The 21,282-nt window shown below is 43.3% G+C and overlaps 1 long non-coding RNA gene across 1 annotated transcript; it reads right to left on the reverse strand.

Moving 5' to 3' along the window:
• Positions 1-17,024: 17,024 nt before the first annotated feature.
• On the reverse strand, positions 17,025-17,501 carry LOC121180907. The gene is made up of 3 exons (XR_005893973.1): positions 17,453-17,501; positions 17,217-17,338; positions 17,025-17,080 (listed from the first exon to the last, which is right to left on the reverse strand). It is a non-coding gene; the product is annotated as an uncharacterized LOC121180907 (long non-coding RNA).
• Between the last annotated feature and the right edge of the window lie 3,781 nt (positions 17,502-21,282).

Below are 21,282 nucleotides of genomic sequence, written 5' to 3' on the forward strand. Positions count from 1 at the left end.
GGGATTTTCACTCGCAACACTTTGTAGAGTTTAACTGTGAATGTAGTCAAAAGCAAAAAGCATCCAGTGAGCAGCAGCTCAGAGGAGGTGTGGCTCATGACGTCACCATCTCACCTGCCTTTGATTCCCAGGCAACGGCTCTGACGTCACTACGGCGGCAGCCAGATGATATAAATGAGGAGCCTTCCTTCACTGACTCAACGTTTCTGAGGAGGTAGGGACAGCTCTGGTGGGGGTGCGTCGCCGGTGTCTCAGGCTACCAACGTCTTTGCTGGGGACATTCAGTCGCTTTCGTTCCGCTCATGCTGCGGATCCTTACTGATAACGGTTCATTTTGAGCGTCTGTGAGGTTAATATCCAGGAGAACTGAATACAGATGTGACCCGGGCCACCAGACTCTGTCCTCCTCTCTCTCTCCCTGAGAGAGAAACACAGAGTTTTTGCTCTCTCTTTCTCTCTCAGGGAGCGAGAGAGAGAAACACAGAGAGAGATGCTTATTTAAATTTAGATGTATAGAAATGGAAATAATGTAAATACATTATCAGAGTTTTTGCCTCTCTGTGTTTTCTCTCTGGGTTCCTCCTCTCTCTCTGGCAGAGAGAAAGGGAAGAGCAAGAGATCTCTCTCTTCTCTCTCTCAGGCAGAGAGCGAGTTACACCAGAGAGCTTCCCCTCTCTCTCCTTGAGACAGATAGAGACCGAGACGCTTTTCCTCTCTCTTTCTGTCTCTATCGATGGAGAGGGAGGGAGCGAGAAGGAGAGCATGGCCTTCTTTAGCCCTCCTCAGTGAGAAACAGCGTTTTCCGTAACGCCAGTGGCGGTTTTTGGCACAAGCTACTACTCACTGGCCTTGCTGTCATCAGTATCAATCATTCAATAGGGAGCAGATTTCGTATAATCACATTATTGATGATTTTGCATCAAGGAAGGCCAGAAAGCTCAGGTTTTAGTTTGAGTTTTTTCTTTGCTGCTCTTAGTGCAATAGTGTTAGAATTAGATTTCCTGTAGTGTGTTTTCATTTGTGTGATGAAGGATTTGTGCTATTCACAATATTTATTCTATATTTTATGTTATATATTATAATAATAATAATAATATGTAACATATTGTATATATGTTGTATATTATTCTTTGATTTTTTTTATTAAATTCTAAAATAATACAATTATATTGATTTTATCTTATATCATTATTATCTGCTGTTGTTATGTGTGATTGTGTATATTTTTGCCACTTTTATGTATATAGAGTATATTTATTTAATTTCTGATAACTTTAATTTGGAGTAATTCAATGTAGAACCGCCACTGCGTAACGCTAACCCTCTTTCTCCACCGAAAGAGAAAGAGAGAGAACTCTCTCTTTCTCTGCTTCTTTCTATCTCAACTTCTCTGCTGTTCTTTCTCTTCCCTCCGCAGACAGTTCTTCTCTCCTTCTCTTTCCCCACGAAAGAGAAGAACTCTTTTTCATCTTCTCTCTTTCTCTGCTCTTCTCTTTCTCATCTTCTCTTTCTCTTCCCTCCACAGAGAGTTTTTTCTCTCTCTTTCTCTCAGAGAGTTCTAATCTCTCTGAGAGAAAGAGAGAGTTTTCTCTCTCTTTCTCTGTAAGGCGCTGTATAATTAATGAATAAACTGAATTGAATTGAATTGATGGCAATAAAATAAGAGTTAGAATGATATCCTCCATCATCTCTGCCCTTCATTTTCATACAGTAGATAAGATAAGATAAACCTTTAATAGTCCCACAATGTGGAAATTCCACTGTTACAGCAGCAAAGAGCAGATGAAATAGGGTACAGGCACTCAGAATATACAGAATATACAGATAGAATATAAAGACTCCAAGAAAAAAAATGACTTATTAGAGGAAACAATAATAATAAATAGTATAAACAGTATGACCAAAGTGACCATGTGCACTGTTTGAACAGTAAGAGAAATAAAAAGAAGAAAGGCTGCACATATAGCACCAATTTGAAGTCCAGGAGTGAGTATGTGTGTGTTTTGTGTGCATGTGCTTTGCTCAGCACAGTTGGTTGTAGTTCTTTAAGTGGAAGAAGAAAATATCTTCTTGAATCCACATCAGCAACTTGCCATTGAGGAAATATCCAAATTACAAGTAGGCACATTACAGGCCATGAATGAGGCAAAGTGGTAAATGCAGCTCCAAAAGTCCCAATTGGAAGAATCCAGATGGCTCAAATGACAAAGTGTGGATACATTACAGATAGCTGTTACTGTAGTATGACTGAGGTGTGTGTAGAAAAAGTCAGTGAGTCTATGGGCTCCTGACAGACGCCTTGTTACTTGTTGGGGATGCAAAGAAAAAAGCCAGAAATAGCTTGAGCTGACATATAGGCTTCTCTACAGAAAAGTGCTGTGGCTGTTTGAAGATGCACAGTGGAGGTGGGAAGCGGATGTTTGGGCAAGATAATGCCCCTTGCCACGCATCCAGGTCAAGTAGAACTTGGCTGCAGGAGCACAATATCCAGGTGTTAGAGTGGCCAGCTCAATCCCCGGACATGAGCCCCATTGAAAATCTTTGCTGGATTATCAAAAGGTCTGTTTTAAGCAAAGAATTTGGAAGAAGAGAACTGACATGTTGACACCATGAAGAATTTACAGCCACAGCAGGAACAGAGCAGGAAGCAAAGAGAGAGACAAAAGATCACAGGTGTCTTATATAACTTGTTCCTGATAAGGAGGAGTTAGGAGGGGCTGGTTCAAGGCTGCACTCAGCAGCTCCACCTAGAGTAGGGGAGGATTCCCCACCACACATGGAATTCACAACAGAATTCACTGCACCTGCTGCCTTTCGATCAGAAATTACAGCTGCACAACTATTTACAAGGTCTGCTGAAGGCAATTCTTTCCTGGCCACTGAACCCCAAAACCAATGTAGGTACCTACCTACCTATCTATCTTAATACAACAAAACAGAAAATAAGCATCCTCTGTTTTCAAGAAATGGACTGATTACTGAAACATGTTCTTTCTTTTTGCCTGTAATATTCACAACATGAGCAAACTGCAACACTGACAACACTTGGTTTTTCTTCTTTTATTTTTCCTATCATCTGTTTGAAACTGCTCTGGAACATCAAATCTCAAAGTGAAATTTCTTGTAAAACACATGAACATGTAGATACTCTTAGACGTACCTTCTGTCCTTGGCTCTTCTCGCTCTCTTCTTCTGAGCACGGCATGAGGATCACGTTGTTGATCTTGCCAAAGGACCCGACCAAGTCAGTGACTTCCTGCTCCGAGGCGTGGTTTGGAATGCCTGTCAGATAAAGCAGACCATCTGAAACAGACGAGCCCAGAGAGGCTGGAGTGGCTGTTTTCTTCTTCTTCTTGGCTGGAGGAGGCCTGGCACACTACAAAGCAACAGCATTAGTCTTTGGTTAGTTTTAGGCTGAAAGAAGTGTGTAGACATAGTTAGCTGTGGCTGAGCTTGGTCCAAAACAGTGGAATTCTGTGACAAGCTTTACACAACTAAAGAGAAAAACAGCCACTGTGTCAGCCGCCTTGTTACTTGCTGTCTCAGCCATCTTAGTTCCAGTCTTCATCCCGCTCTTAACAGTTGTGATGTTGGACTGTCCACGTTTGGAGCTGTGAGCCGCCTTAGAGGAGGGTGGATGTCGGCTGGTGTCAGTGGAGTCATGGTGTGGACGCTTCCCACCGATGCCAGAGGAACCCCCTGTAGACACAGCACGAAGCAAAGGGAGGAGGGAAAGCAAAGAAAGCTCCACATCACTCTTGTGTAAGGCTCCAAAACTAGAAGTGATGTGAGAAATCTCAGGTAAACAACAGGTAAAGTGTGAATTTAGCTGAGCACAGACAAACTATCTTCCCCGTTAGCAGATGAGTTTAAAAGAGCTTTCCAGAGTCAGACTCTGAACATACATGAGTCTGTAAAGAACAAAGCTACACACTGACTAACCTGATGATTCCTTGTCCTTCCTCTCAGGCCGCTGCTCTCTGGAGGAGGAGGAGGTTGGGTGTGAGTGAGAGGGACTGTGTGAGCCGGAGCTGTAACAGAGTTGTACACTGTCCCACTTTGTAGACGCTGTGCCTGCTCTCTAGCCTGTGGACTACCTGTGCAGTGGTGGAAGCGAGGTAGATGGTGAGGGGAGTAGAGCTTCCCGTGTAAAGTTGTGTCAAGTGGCAGCTTAAACAGCAGCATTTGAATGGATGTGCATTTTTCTTGTGTGGCCTCATTTGAAATGTTTTGGAGCAGCCTACTGACAGGAGTGATTCCTCCCCAGCTCATGCTCACAGCTAAAAACACATTATTGGAAACAGAAGAAGAAGAGTCCAGCTGACCTTGGCAGACTTGGTTTCCAGTCAGGGTACCTTCAGAGACACACAAACATCTGTTAGCATGTCATCAAACATCTTACTCCTAAACCTGTATTTAGAAGGAATTAGAAAATTCAACTGTACGTATCAATACAAAGCTGCACTTTTCAAAATGTGCAATAAACAGTGAGTTAAATAATATTCAATGCAATGTGAAATGGTGACTTGTAGCACGAGGGCCACTCAGAATGAGCTCCTTACTCTGCAGCTCCATTCACATTTAGCCTTTTTCTACAGCCTGAACATCAGTGACATGTTTGACTCTCAGCAATTCCTCCAGTTTCCCTGGTCCAGATCTTTGCTCACTCACTGATTCCTCTGCCAACAAAGCTAAATGTTCTCATGTACATTTATTAGCTTTTGACTGATTGTGTAATGGTAAAATCCTTGGTTTAATGCATTTAAACATACTATTCTGCCCTCACAAGAATGCAGCTGACTTCATAACATGGAGAATCCCATTGACAGGTTAGCGCATTAGCATGGGTCGCACACATACGCAGCCTCCTCCCAAAAGTTGCTGCACTGACTGCAAATCCTGACATTTTAGTCATCTCTGAGTCTTGGTTTAAGAAATCCAACAGAAAAACCTTAATGAACAGACTTTTTTATATGACCTGACAAAAGTTGAATGGCACAGAATTGGTCTTATCCCTGACGTGGAAGACGCCTGGACATACTTTAAAACGTTGTTGGGTGCCATCTTGAACAAACATGCTGCTCTCAAAAGAATGAGTATAAAAAAGCGTCTCAGTCCCTGGTTCAGTTCTGATCTGTCTGAGCTTATTGGCCATAAACAGCACCTATGGCATAAAGCAAATTCTTCTAATGAAACATCAGACTGGCAGACATACAGGGCAACAAGAAACAGATGTACTGTCAAATCAATAGAAAAGAAAAATATGTCTTCCCATTTGCCCACTGTTATTAAATCTGATGGTATTGTGGTCACAGGCAAAACAAAATTGGTGGATTATTTCAAAAGACACTTTGTCAAAGCTGGTTGTGCTTTTGTTTTGCTGAAAGAAAAAGAGACATTTTGAAGGGGACACAAAAACAGTTTATTTGTTCTCTAAGAAGAAGAAATTGTGTCCAACTCATTAACATGAACAGCAGATATGAATGTGCACAAGTCTAACTGTGTAATGTGCAAGTGTAATGCAGACATTTGAGACAGCAACAGCTAAAACCTGCTGAGAACATTGTGAGTGAATTGTTAGAGGATGAGTTTAACTGTACTGGAGACTGAGTTCCAATGTAGGAAATTTGGAGGTAACTGGCTATAGAGCCTGATGCTGCTATATGGCCACAATGGTGTGAGCATGAAGAGAGAGGGAAGAAGAAGGGCTGAAAGAAAAGCTGTTGACATTTCTCCTTGTGAACAGCAAAGTATTTAGCAGCCTGTTTGAGAAGAAAGAGCAATGAGGCTGGCTCCAGCAAAAAAAGGGCTGACCAAGGGGACACTGTCCCAGTACTGAGCAAACCTAACATGAGACATTCTACTGACATTGTGAAGACAATGAGTCAATGCAAGAGAAGATTTTTGAGTAAATGTATTTTTGCTTTTAGGGTCTTGTGTCCAAGTGACAGAAGCACTCTTTGAATGAAGTCAAAGGTGGTGTTGTGTTGTTGAGGGTATTCCAAGTTGAGGGCGTAAATAAGTGGAAAGAGAAGGCACATGGCATGTGTAAGATTTTTAAGGCCATCCATCAGCACTGTTCCCTCCAAAATGATTGCAGTACCTGAAGCCTGTAGGTGCAGTGAGTCAGGAGAGTCCACACTGTGCTGAGGAATCAGTGTCAGGATCCCCATTGAGGTGTGGGACATGTGTGGGTCATCATAGTCCTAAGAAGAAGAAGAGCAAGCACAAGTACATGTTAGTTATCACCTTGCCTATCTATGGTTCTTTGTCAGTGCAACATGTGGGCAGACTGATGACAGGGTATACAGAGCAATCCTTAAGTTACATTTAATACCTTTTAATAGCTTTTTTACTACCTTTGGATTTTTTTTAAAACCATCAGGACACTGAGTTGCAAGTGTTAATCAGAGACCTTATTAACACTGACTTAGATTTTGACATATATAAGACTATAGACAACAGAATAGATTTAGAGACTGACTTTTGTTGTTGACTGTAAGTTCTACAAACTGTAGACACTGTATATCCTGCACTTTCTGCTTTAGCACTCGTGGTTAGATGCTAAACTGCGTTTGGTTACCTTGTCCTTGTACATGTGTAATGACAATAAACTTGAATGTAATCAGATTTCTTTGACTTCCCTACTACAGAGCTGAGCCAGTCCTTAAACGCTGGCTCTTCCACCCAGCTTAATGGCCTTAAAATTATACAGTTAAGAAAAAAGTGTGAAACCAAGCAGAATATGTTTTGTATTTTGGATTGTGGGAAGTAGCCACCTTTTGCTTTGATGACAGCTTTGCACACTGTTGGCATTGTGTCAGTGAGTTTGATGAGGTCGTCACCTGGAATGGTTTTCCAACAGTCTTGAAGGAGTTCCCAGAGGTGCTGAGCACTTGTTGGCTGTTTTCCCTTCAGTCTGCGCTCCAAGTGATCCCAAAGCATCTGAACTGGGTGTAGGTGAGGTGACTGTGGAGGCCAGGTGGTCTGATGCAGCACTCCATCACTCTCCTTCTTGGTGAAATAGCCCTCACACAGCCTGGAGGTGTGTTTGGGGTCATTGTCCTGTTGAAAAACAAATGATGGTCCAACTAAGCACAAAGCAGATGGGATGGCACGTGGCTGCAGAATGCTGTGGTAGCTATGCTGGTTAAGTGTGCCTTGAATTTGGAATAAATGAGCAAGAGTGTGAGCAGCAAAGCCCCCCCACACCATCACACCTCCTCACATAAAGAACAAACAGTGAAGGAGAAGCTGTGTCCAAACTTTTGACTGGTACTGGAAATAAAGCAGCAATGATTGAGGCTAAGTGGAAGAGACACAATACTGTGGTGCTGAATTGAATAATAGGGAGGAGAGCGCACGGCCAGCACACTCCACTAACCATCAACGGTGCTGCTGTGGAGAGAGTTAGCAGCAGCAAGTTCCTGGGTGTGCACATCTCAGAAGACCTCTCCTGGTCAAAAAACACTGCATCACTGACCAGCAAAGCCCAACAGTGACTCTACTTCCTCCATAAACTGAGGAGAGCCAGAGCCCCAGCCCCCATCATGTGCAGTTTCTACAGAGGCAGCATGGAGAGCATCCTGACCAGCTGCATCACTGTGTGGTTTGGCACCTGCACCGTGTCCTGTCAAAGGAAAACTACATCAGGTAGTGAGAGCAGCTGAGAGGATAGTGGGTGTCTCTCTCTCCTCCCTCCAGGACATCTAGCGCACTCGCCTCACCTGCAAAGCCCTCTGCATTGCAGGCGATCCCACCCACCCGTCCAACAGCTTCCTCAGTCTGCTGCCATCCAGAAGGAGACTGAAGAGTCTCCGGGCCAGGACCAGCAGACTGAGAGACAGCTTGGTCCACCAAGCGTCCGTCGCAACTTTTATAGCTAAGGATCTACGCCCATATTCAGTTGTCAACAACAAGGGATTCTGAGCTATGATGCGGACGTTGGACCCCAGATACAGACTCCCGAAGCGAAAATATTTCGCACAGAACGCCATCCCGAAACTATACAACAAGACTAAAACCACGGTGATGGAATCTCTAAAGACAGCTGGCAGAGTCTCTCTGACGTGTGATGCGTGGACATCAGCTGCAACTGAATCTTACCTTACGCTAACTGTGCACTTTATGCGTGAGATGAGCAACAACTGGGAGCTAGTAAGTCATGTCCTCCAAACCAGAGTGATGAGTGAGAGTCACACTAGTGCAAATGTAGCTGAGCTGCTGTAGAAAGAAGCAGAAGAATGGCAGATTACAGACAAAGATCTGGTGTTAGTCACTGACAACGCATCAAATATGGCTGTTGCTGCTCAACTGGGAAAGTTCCTACATGTGAAATGCTATGCTCACACTCTCAACCTGGCCTCTCAGAAAGCACTCAAGTTGCTGTGGCAAGGCTCCTGGGGAGGGTGAGATGGATTACCACGTTTTTTCATCGCAGCACCACTGCCACCCATCTGCTGGAGGAGAACCAGAACCTGCTTGGCCTCAAAAACCACAAGCTGAAGACAGATGTGTGCACTAGATGGAATAGTGCATATGAGATGGTTGAAAGGTTCCTGGAGCAACAGCCAGCTATCTGCACCACCTTGCTCTCTCCTCAGGTGAGGAAAAAAGATTCTGACACTGTCACTCTCACAGAAGCGGATGTCTCAAATGCAGAAGATGTCACCACTGCCCTCAAACCTATGAAAGATGCTACTACACTCATGTCTCAGGAGAAAAATCCCACTGTATGTTTGACTGCTCCTGTGCACGCCAAGCTAACCCAGAACACAAAGCTCAGTACTGAAGATTCACCACTGGTCCGGGACATAAAACAGGCCATCAATGACGACCTCAGCAAGAGGTATAGAAGTGAGCAGGAGAGGAACACACTACACACTGCCTCTGCCCCTGACCCACGTTTCAAGGCTTTGCCTTTCCTCTCTGAGGAAGAGAGAGCAGAAATGTATGGAGGAGTGGTTGCTGAGGCTGCAACGTTAAAGGTAACACTGCTTTTTATATATTTTTTTAAATCTAACTTGTAAAAAGTCTCTTAAAGATACTGAAACTGTGATTTCAACATGTAAGATTCTTGTGTGTAAACTTGGTTTTCTCATTGTGTATATCCAGCAAGAGGTGAGAGTAACAGAGCACAACACAGTCAGTTCAACAGCAACCAGTGAAGAGGAGCCACATCAGAGCCCTGCTCCAAAAAGAAGGGTTTCATCCTTTTCTCTGCTACAGAATCTGCTAGGGTCGACTTTCTCTGATCAGAGTAGGAGCAGAACTTTTTAAATGTGAAGCTCTATACACAGAAACATGTTCAGATTCACCAGAGCCTCAATAGTAAATTATTATTCTGTGTCAACACTTGGCTGGTGGCTGATGCTAATTCCCATCAGTATTTCTCCATGATACAGCTCAGCAGCAGCCCAAGTCATTGCACACCAGAGCTGAGGAGGAAGTGGCTGAGTACTGCCGTGCTGAAACACCCCCTCTCACAGAGGACCCTCTCTGCTGGTGGGAAAAAGAATGAAGTGATCTATCCTCTGATTTCCAAGTTAGCTAAAAGATACTTGTGCACTCCTGGCACCAGCGTGTCTGCAGAGAGAGAATTCTCTACTGCAGGAGATATAGTAACAGCTCAGAGAAGAACACTAGATTCAAAGCATGTTGACCTGCTCTTGTTCTTGCACAAGAACTTGTATGTTTATGATCCAGAGAGTGATGATAGTGATGATGGCAATGAAGAGTAGGTGCACATTTGCCTCATTGTTACACTTGCATTCATTACAGTGCATACAAAGACTGCATATGGTTACTGCTGTTTCTTCTTATTACCACATTTTTGCATTTAATTGAGCTTTAACAGTTTAATGCAGCATCTAAAGGAATGTTGTAGAATATTGGTTTCAAACCTGCTTTTGACTGTGGACAGCAAAATGCTTAGTTTGTAGGTTTCTATGCTGCTCATTTGTTTTTACTGTAAAGAGCAGCTTTTGTGTTGACTCAGATTGAATTAGCTGAACACTAATTATTTTTTTTACAGCAGTCTGAAAAATGTTAAAGATTTTGTTTCAAAGAAGTTTTATTTTTTCTAAATGATGAGAAATTACTTAAGTTGAAAAATGGCACCTTCTGCTGCTCAAATGACATATTGGAGCTAAAATCACACAAATTCTGTGACACACATATTTGTATTATTGGTATTAAATACAAGTTTATCTGTATTATATACAAGTCTATTTGTATTATATAAAAGCCCTTTCTTTCTCTACTAAGTTCTCTTTCTCTATCTGATAGTGTTATGTTTCTATAACACACAGTGGACAGCACAGTGTGGACCCTGCTAAAAGCCCAGGATGCAGCCTATAGGTCAGGAGACAGGCTGGCTTACAGCAGGGCCCGGAAAGAAGTGAAAAAGGGCATCAGGTGGCAAAACACAGCTACAAGCAGCACATTGAGGAGCACTTGAATGATAACAACCCACGTCACGTAACATGTGGAAAGGCATCAGGACCATCATGGATTACAAGAGCAGCGACCAGCAGGTCGGCCATGATCACATCTTAAACAGCTTCTTGGCACGCTTGGACTCTCAGCCTCTCGTCCTGCAGCTGCACCAAGTGACCTCCGCCATGAGGAGGATCAACATCAACAAGGCTGCAGGTCCAGACAAGGTGTCAGGTCGTACCCTGAAGTCACGCGCTGAGCAACTGGCAGGAGTTTTTCTGGACATTTTCAAGCTGTCCACACAGCTTTCCACGGTCCCTGTATGCCTGAAGTCCTCCATCATTGTGCCTGTGACCAAGAAAGCAACCATCACCTGCCTCAATGATTACCGACCTGTCGCTCTGACTCCAGTCATCATGAAGTGCTTGGAGAGGATCCTCCCAAAGTACATCAAGGACACCATCCCTGCTGGCCTGGACAGCCTCCAGTTTGCCTACAGGGAGAAGCGTTCTACGGAGGATGCAGTCTGGTTAGCACTTGACACGGCCCTGACTCACCTGCAGCATCCTAACACCTATGTTAGGATGCTATTTGTGGACTTGAGCTCAGCCTTTAAAACTGTTCCCCTGGACATGCTGGCCCTGAAGGGTTAGGGTCATAGTGGACTATAGGAGGTCCAGGAAGACTGAACACGCTCCTGTCTGCATGGGGAGGCTGTGGAGCGCGTGGACAGCATAAAGTTCCTGGCCGTCCACATTTCCTCTGACCTCTCGTGGTCTGTGAACACTTCACACCTGGTGAAAAAGGCCCAACAACGGCTCTTCTTTCTCAGGAAGTTGAAGCGGACTGGACTCTCTTCTCAGCTGCTGGCAAACTTTTACAGGGCCACAATGGAAAGCATCCTGTGCCTCAGTGTGACAGCGTGGTATGGTAGCTGCACAGCACAGGACAGGACAGGAAGGACTTAACACAGCACAGGAGATTGTCGGCCGTCGGCGAGCAGATCTGGACTCAGTTTACGTTGCTAGAGTGCAGAAAAGGGCCAGACGCATTGCAACAGATCCCACCCACCCAACGCACTGTTTGTACCGCTTCCATCAGGAACGTGGTACAGGAACATTAAAACAATCACCAACAGACTCAGGGACAGCTTCTTCCGCAGAGCTGTAAAAGCAACAGCCCCACCGCAGTGAAAACACTCAAATCCCATCCCCATACAGGAACACGCCCCCAACACCACCCCCACTGATGCTGATGCTGACAACCACATAGAACACAATCAAACACTCACAGCATTCCATACACTGCACTTGCATTAAGCTGCACTTTATTATTTACTTACTTTAATTTACTTACTATACTTTGTGTTTATATTTTCATAAGTGTTCTGTTTTAAGGATTTGTGTTATTTATTTATATGTGTGCCTTAAAGCCGGGAGTCTCTGCAAAATGTCTTTATGTTCGCATAATGACAATAAAGACTCTTGAATCTTGAATATGTTTTTATTTTTGTATAGCTATTTTTCTAATGTATCTAGTGTAACACTGTGGGCCGAGGGAGCTCTGCAATTTCAAAACCTGTGTTTGACCTGTACATATGGTTTTGACAATAAAGTTGACTTTGACTTTGAAGGGCTAACGTCGTTAGCGCTAGCTTACAAGTGCTCATTACATCAACGTGTGTAAGCTAGCGCTAGCGACGTTAGCCCTTCACATAGGCCTTGTAAAACTACTCATTCATTCTAACTTTTAGGATAACAAGAATGAAAAACCGATAAAATCTTCCAGTTTGCAGCAACTTACCTTAACATGACAGAGACAGAAGCTTTCTTCCCACTTTCAACGTGCTTGCGGACATTACCGAGCACGTCTTCACGGGGAAATGCGCATGTCACACAGCCAAGTGCTGCCACCTAGTGTCGGGCATAGGTGTCAGGTTGTGAGGACGGCTCTTCATCACTCAACTTTCTCAGTCTGATGACTCTAATTACTTTATTCCCTAAAACGTTTTTTTTTAATTAAGTGTAACATAGCAGAGTCAGCAAAGTAAGCACACATCAGTTAAGATCACTTCTTATTTTAAGCTATATTAGCAATTCCATTTTACAGTGTTCATACCTACGCTCTTTGCTCAATATTCAGAACTCTAGTCTCAGTCTTTGCTCCAGCAGCTTCATTAACCTCGTCATTCCAAAAGCCTGCACCTCCTTTGGTTGCTTCTCTTTTCAATTTTCTGCCACAAACGACTGGAATCACTTACAACAGACTGTAAAACTCAGCTCTTTAATACCATTCTCTTCTTTTAAGAATACATTACAAACCATAATCCAACATCCTTGAACTCACTGTATATATATGCACATATGACACTGTCATTTTGATTGATATGTATTGAATTTGTACTGTGAACCTTTGTCTTATCTACTGGATTGTGTCTGTGGCCAGGTTGTCACTGCAAATGAGAATTGGTTCTCGAAGGACTTACCTGGTTAAATGAAGCTGAAATAAAATCCTACTATATATGCTACTGTATATATGTGTGTGCATTTTTAACACTTGTGACCATTCATCAGTTCATTCCATTCTTTCATACCTTTCTGCTGATATTGATGGTTAATACAATTCTTGAAATGAATCCACTTTTTAATGTGCAATAAAGGTATTTATGAAGCTGCTCTGAGTTTGTTGCTGTTTCTTTTTCATACCTTATCTGGTTTGCACTCTATTGTAACCATCCAAGAACACACTGATAGAGGTTTTTCCCACAATTTGTAATTAATTACAAGCCCATTTCTGTATTAGCTTTAATCAGCTACATAAATAATAGAAATGTTGATTGAATGTTGCTGTCTATATTGGAATGTCTGCTTTCCTCATGTGTCTTTTGTACTTGTACCAGTTTTAATGACACTGAAAACATTAATTCACCAAAGCATCCTGTTAGATTCATTATGAGCTTTATGGTAAATCTGGAAAAACCTGACGAGTAGTTCATAGAAAATGAACTCAGTGCCATTACTGTTGGGGGTTACAGTAGGTTTATTTGAAATTCAATATAACTGTGACCACAAATAAATAAGGCTCATTAAATATGTCTTCATTTACAATAACTAGTTGGGAAAAATAAAACTGATATTGACAGTTGATACAATTATTGAAATGAATACAGATTTTAATGTGCAATAAAGGTATTTATGAAGCTCTTGCTCTGAGTTTGTTGATGGTTTTTTCAGAACTTCTCTTCATTCTGTTGGCACAGATGGTTCAGTTTTCAGTGTCACATTTTGAATAAGACTCAAGGAAAAACATTTTAGCTGAGACATGGTGGATCACAATCAATCACATGTAGCATCTTGTCAGGACAGGTGCATGAATGTGAGCTTCAGCTGTGGATGATCATGTATGAACCTACAGTATTAAATGAAGTCATACATGACAAAGTGTAGAGCTGCACTTGATCATGTTTATTCTTTCCACTGTCTTTGGAATGCTTTGGAATTTTCCAACAATCTGACTGATGTATCAGAACACCCCTACACTTGCTGGGATTTTCACTCGCAACACTTTGTAGAGTTTAACTGTGAATGTAGTCAAAAGCAAAAAGCATCCAGTGAGCAGCAGCTCAGAGGAGGTGTGGCTCATGACGTCACCATCTCACCTGCCTTTGATTCCCAGGCAACGGCTCTGACGTCACTACGGCGGCAGCCAGATGATATAAATGAGGAGCCTTCCTTCACTGACTCAACGTTTCTGAGGAGGTAGGGACAGCTCTGGTGGGGGTGCGTCGCCGGTGTCTCAGGCTACCAACGTCTTTGCTGGGGGCATTCAGTCGCTTTCGTTCCGCTCATGCTGCGGATCCTTACTGATAACGGTTCATTTTGAGCGTCTGTGAGGTTAATATCCAGGAGAACTGAATACAGATGTGACCCGGGCCACCAGACTCTGTCCTCCTCTCTCTCTCTCCCTGAGAGAGAAACAGAGAGTTTTTGCTCTCTCTTTCTGTCTCTATCGATGGAGAGGGAGGGAGCGAGAAGGAGAGCATGGCCTTCTTTAGCCCTCCTCAGCGAGAAACAGCGTTTTCCGTAACGCCAGTGGCGGTTTTTGGCACAAGCTACTACTCAGTGGCCTTGCTGTCATCAGTATCAATCATTCAATAGGGAGCAGATTTCGTATAATCACATTATTGATGATTTTGCATCAAGGAAGGCCAGAAAGCTCAGGTTTTAGTTTGAGTTTTTTCTTTGCTGCTCTTAGTGCAATATTGTTAGAATTAGATTTCCTGTAGTGCGTTTTCATTTGTGTGATGAATGATTTGTGCTATTCACAATATTTATTCTATATTTTATTTGTATATTATTCTTTTACTTTTTTATTATTCTAAAATAATACAATTATATTGTTTTTATCTTATATCATTATTATCTGCTGTTGTTATGTGTGATTGTGTATATTTTGCCACTTTTATGTATATAGAGTATATTTATTTAATTTCTGATAACTTTAATTTCAAGTAATTCAATGTAGAACCGCCACTGCGTAACGCTAAACCTCTTTCTCCACCGAAAGAGAAAGAGAGAGAAGAACTCTCTCTTTCTCTGCTTCTCTCTATCTCAACTTCTCTGCTGTTCTCTTTCTCTTCCCTCCGAGAGTTTTTTCTCTCTCTTTCTCTCAGAGTTCTTGTCTCTCTGAGAGAAAGAGAAAGTTTTTTCTCTCTTTTCCCTCAGTGAGAAAGAGAGAGTTTTTTTCTCTCTCTTTCTCTCAGAGAGTTCTTCTCTCTCTGAGAGAAAGAGAGAGTTTTCTCTCTCTTTCTCTGTAAGGTGCTGTATAATTAATGAATAAATTGAATTGAATTGATGGCAATAAAATAAGAGTTAGAATGATATCCTCCATCATCTCTGCCCTTCATTTTCATACTGTAATTCTTTAGGTGGAACTAGAAAATATCTTCTTGAATCCACATCAGCAACTTGCCATTGAGGAAATATCCAAATTACAAGTAGGCACGTTACAGGCCATGAATGAGGCAAAGTGGTAAATGCAGCTCCAAAAGTCCCAATTGGAAGAATCCAGATGGCTCAAATGACAAAGTGTGGATACATTACAGATAGCTGTTACTGTAGTATGACTGAGGTGTACCATGTTGGAAATAAAGCTCATTAAGAAAGATAAGAAAATCCTCTATTAGTCCCTCAGTGGGGAAATTGCATTTAGCAACAGCAGGGGTACAGTACAGTAAGTAAAATATAAGTAAGAGACCAATATGGCCAGAACAAGATTAAATAAACACTATTCCAGTAGCAGAATAACTAAGAAACTAAATTAAGAAAAATAGCTGCTATACATACATACATACGCACGCATCCAGGTCAAGTAGAACTTGGCTGCAGGAGCACAATATCCAGGTGTTAGAGTGGCCAGCTCAATCCCCGGACATGAGCCCCATTGAAAATCTTTGCTGGATTATCAAAAGGTCTGTTTTAAGCAAAGAATCTGGAAGAATTAAAAACAGTCATTGAAGAAGAATGGGAGAAGATTACCCCTCAACAGTGTGAAAGGCTCGTGGAGAACATGCCAGCCAGGATTAAAGTGCTACTGCGTGCTAATGGCAGGAGTACTAAATATGAATTTTGTTATGTGATGCTTTATTTATTTTTTGTTCAGTTTTGAAGACATTCTTTGTTATTTGTTAACTTTGATACCAACAATGTTGAGAACTGACATGTTGACACCATGAAGAATTTACTTTTGCTATTTTTTGTCTTGATAACAATAAACAAATGATTTGTTTTGTTTGTGTCTGTCTGATGCAGCCACACCTCGTGAAATCCCAAAAAGATTTTTCTGCAAATATTTCATGATGATATCTGAGTTGTTAGTACAGTTGCTGTACTGCAGAGAGGAGCTCTGTTTGAGCCTTTGGTTGAAGCTGAATCTTCTCTCCCACCTTGATGAAGGTAATGGTCCACCAATTTGACTCATAGTGAGGAAACAGTTTATGGCCATAGTTTAGTCACCTTGAACCTGATGACACTCCACGGTAGCACAAGACTCTGACACACAGAAAAGCTAATCTAAGTGATGATATGAAGCCTTGTGAGGTATGAAAGGATTTGTAAGACTGTGTCAGAAACAGGTTGATGCTCTGAGCTTAGAACAGAGTGTACTGCCATCTTGTGCTGAAATAAATGTCCTGCTAATAAGCTGGGACTTGACAAGTGCCACACAAAGGATCCCTGGTTTGAGTGTTTATCCCACAGTCAATGAAAATCAGTGCAGGTGTAAAGATACAAGTTGATGCAGTGAGATTTTCATCTTTGCTTTAAGGTTATTGTGATGACAGTGTGTGGTTTTATGATGCTATAAATCATTGATAACAGACTTCTATCAAATATTATCAGACACTGAGATTGTGAATGAGCGACAAAACACAATTTAGTAAACACATTTTATTAATGTCATATTTATTTAAATGGAGACATGAGACTAATCTATACCAGTGTGAGAATCTGGACCTTGAGAGAGAAATAAAGAGACGATACAAAAGGAGGGGAATGGCAAAAGTGAGTGAAAAGCTTCACAGTCACATTCAGCTGGGGTCTGGTTTGTCCGTCACATTCACCGTCTTCTCAGTCTGCAGGTATTTCTACAAGAGGAGGAAAAAAGGAAAAACACTCTTTGTGAACACACGTGGACGTTTTATCACCTGTATCACAGTAAGTGTGAAAATGGAGCAGAATAAAAGAGGGAGAAAGTGCAACAAATAACCATGAGCTGCCTACCTTTAGGTTCTCGTAGTGTTTGATGGTTCTGCAGTGGTTGATCTCAGCTTCTCTGGTTCCGCTGAAGAATCGATTACATACCGTACAAAAGAAACCGGTCTTTGGGACTAAGACCTCCATACCTGAGGACACACACACACACACACACACACACACACACCCACGAGAGTGACTGTGGAAATACACATGTAAAGAAAACAGTGATGAACAGTCACAGTGAATAAATAGTGTCATACCAACTGGATTGCTGGGATCAAAAGGGGGGAGGGAGTAGTCCGTGCTCATGGGTGTTTTCATCTGTAATGTCTTCTTCATACTCTCCTCTTCTCCGTTTGTTTGGTCTTTGGACGTCTGTTGCTTTCCTAGAAGAGACAGGGACTGCTTTAAAGTCCAATCTAAGACATACACAGGGGTAAAAAGACCTGGTCCTGGCTTTGCTCAACAAAGCAGATAAGCTAATAATTAAGGATTTTCCAAATGGACTTCATGTGTCTTCATCTTGGTGCTGTTATTAAACACCTGCAATGACTTATGGGAAGTACCTGCCCCAAGGACAACGTCCCATCATCCATCATCAAGCCTGATTCTCTACCCACTGAGGAACTGCTGCCACTCACAGTTCTACTTCAAAGAAAATCAAAGCGTACCTGTCTCTGCAGCAGGAGCTACCGTCTCTTTGTCCTCCTGGTCCTGCATCTTCTCCTGTCCTTCTGTTTTGTCCAACACCAGCACCGTCTTCTCCAGAAAGAAACCCAGAAAAGGACTGATGTCATAAGACTGTGGACATTTACGTCTCGGACACCCCCCATCAAACATGTAGAGAAAAGCTAAAATGTACCACAAGCTAAAATGTACCCCTGTAGTGTCCTGAGGGACAGATGTGGTAGCATCCTCCTCCTCCCAGTCTGTGGTTTCCATGGGAACAACAGCAGGAGAACACGGAAGGTCGGTAACATCTCCTACTTCATCTAATGTCACAAAGTCACTCATGTTGAATGGGAAGTGGTCCTCGTCCTCCACCTGATTTCATGACAGGACAAAGAAACGGGGTTGTGGGTTAGGACACACAGGAGACATTTAAGTGTCCAGGTTTTGACCCAGCAGCACCTCCTCACCATTGTGGTCTCATCCTGTGAGCTGTTAAGCTGTGCGTCCGTCCAGGAGCTCTGCTTGTATCCCTCCGACCGGCAAGACCACCTGGATCCGGACAAACCTTCACCGTGTGCTCTCTTTCTCTCTCTCCTCTCTCTTTCCCTCCTCTGCCACTCCCTCCTTTCCTCCTCCCTCTTCTCCCTCTCCTTCCTGGCTCTTTCATCCCATTCCCTCTCCCTCTGAGCCCTCTCCTCCTTCTCCCAGGCCCTCCTCTCCCTCTCCTTCCTCTCTCTCTCCCTCGCCTCCTTTCTGGCTTCCCTCTCTTTCCTCTCCCTCTCCTGCTTCTTCACCTCCTCCTCTGTGTGGTTCTCCAAATGTTCCACCTCCTCTCTGTACTCTGACTCATCGTTGTCAGTGATGTGTCCCACTACTGCTGTGTCGTCTGCAAACTTCACTATATGACAGCTGGGGTGTCTCGCCGAGCAGTCATATGTCAGCAGGGTGAACAGGAGAGGCCTCAGCACACAGCCCTGCGGCGAGCCAGTGCTGAGGGTGATGGAGGAGGAGATGGTGTTGTGGATTCTGACAGTCTGTGGTCTGTTGGTCAGAAAGTCCAGGACCCAGTTCCCCAGTGTGGGACTCAGACCGAGGAGGGAGAGCTTCTGTACCAGGGTCTGTGGGATGATGGTATTGAAGGCTGATGAGAAGTCCAGGAAGAGCAGAGGGACGTACGAGTTCCTGCTCGTACGTCACCGGGTGGTGGTGTGAGTCTGGTGCAGGAGGGGGGGGGGAGTCAGGATCCTCGAAGCGGGCATAGAATCTGTTGAGTGCATCTGGCAGGGAGGGGTCCAGTGGGCATTGTGCATCCCTGGTGTTGTAGCTTGTGATGCACTTGACGCCCTTCCACATGCTCCGGGGGTCGTTGGAGGTAAAGTGACCCAGAATTTTCTGCGTTCAGGGACTCACATGCCCTGAACACAGCATCGCTAGCTTTCAGCAGAGCTCTGACCTCAGCATTCAGCCAGGGTTTCTGGTTTGAGAAGCAGGTTACTGTCCTGGTGGTGGCGACGTCATCAGCACACTTGGAGATGAAGCCGAGGACGGAGGAGGTGTATTCCTCTAGGTCCACCTCTCCCTCATGTGTAGCTGCCTCCCTGAAGACCTGCCAGTCTGTGCACTGAAAGCAGTCCTGGAGCACAGAGGCTGCATCACTGGGCCACACAGAGACATCTTCTTTGACGTCTTCTTTGTTGGACTGATCCGTCTCAGCAGGGGGCGGTAAGCTGGCGCAAGCAGGATGGAGATGTGGTCGGAGAGGCCAAGAGGAGGGCGAGGAAGAGCTCTGTATGCATCCTGAATGTTAGTGTACACACAGTCCAGAATGTTGTCTCCGCGTGTGGGGATGGTGACATGCTGGTAAAATCTGGGCAAAGTGTCCGTCAGTTTCACGTGGTTAAAGTCTCCCGCAACCACGTCAAACCATAAGTTCAGTAGATCTGTACCTTACACGCAAATTTAGCACTAAACTAGAGCTAAAAGCTCCTCGAAGTTAGAAAAATAAGGCTTAATCCCAGGAGCTCGAGAAGCCGCTGCACCACTGTGCACCGCCATCTTGTTTTTATACCCATGAAAAATACTGTTTTCTTACTTTAATGTACTTTTTCTAAGAAAAACTAGTTGTAAAGTTCCAGCAGACGTCAAGTTTTACAGGACTGTCCCTGTTTATCTACGTCTAAAATGTAGGACAGGGACAACTGAACACTTACTGCTGCAGTTTGACAGTAAAACCCTTCAGCCTGATTTAGGTTTATTACTTTAAAGAGCTTAGTGTAAATGTACATTTGGATCATCTACACTTGTCCCTGGTGTATTTACAGCAAAGTTTATTAACGTGCACTGTCCTTGTTACATCAAGGAATAAATAAGATGAAGTGCATAGAAATATCTAATGGTAGAAATACTCACTAATGAGTCCACTGATCTCATCAGCAGATTGTAGAGAGACACCTGTGTAAAGAGGTTTTTTTATTGTTAATCAGCAGTTACTGCTCAAGGTTCACAAACAACTAGAAATGCTGCACTAAGCACAAAATGAAAGAAGCAAGCACACAAAAGGAAGATATTTAATATAGAAGATTAGAGCAGAGGAGGAGAAAAAGATGATGAGTGTCCTGTAAAGGATGTGGGTGAATGATGAGAGGCCTTACCGGTGTGCTGAGGCCAATACGCTGTTTGACATGGATTATCTTCAGCTCACAGTCTTTAATCTTGGTGGGGATGAAGGAGTGGACTTTCACTATCTCTTGAGCAATCTCTGTGTCTGCCACTGACACAAGCACCTAACATACAATAAGGATGATTTTAACACGGTGCTGTAGGAAGATGAACTTTGTAACAGGTCAACAATCCAGAAACTAGTATCTATGGACAGATTGAGTGTGTAGACTGTCCACAAAGCAGTCCCACTGAGCCTGTGATAGTAGTTTAAGATATGACAGAAGCAGCTTGCATGGCTACATGTATTACTGGTGTCCAGGTGTTTTCTCCTCTCCTCCTGGTGTGATCACACCAACCTTTCCCATTTGTTTTGCCAGGATGAGGTCAGAGGGCGTGTCAAAGGGCTGGATCAGCTTGATGATGTCACTCTCTGAGCAGCTGCTCTCAGGAAGTCCTGTGATCAACACCATGCCTTTCTGTAGGAGACATTACAGAACAAGTGAATTTAACAGACATTTAGCTGAACTTAGGTTTTCCTTTTTGTACATTTCCAAAGATAAAATTCTGTTTTCAGACTGATGAGGGGGAAAATGACCTGAAAGGATTTTAGTATCAGGCTGAAACACAAGAAAATGTGATGGAAGTGAAGGAAACTGTACCTCATCAGACGTCTTGTGTTCAGCCTCAGCTCCTGCAGTGGGGAGTAGGAGGAGAAGATGCTACACTCAGTATGTTTTCATACACATCACAACTACAA

The sequence above is a fragment of the Toxotes jaculatrix genome, chromosome 4 (assembly GCF_017976425.1).
Source record: "Toxotes jaculatrix isolate fToxJac2 chromosome 4, fToxJac2.pri, whole genome shotgun sequence".
NCBI classification, from domain to species: Eukaryota; Metazoa; Chordata; class Actinopteri; family Toxotidae; genus Toxotes; species Toxotes jaculatrix.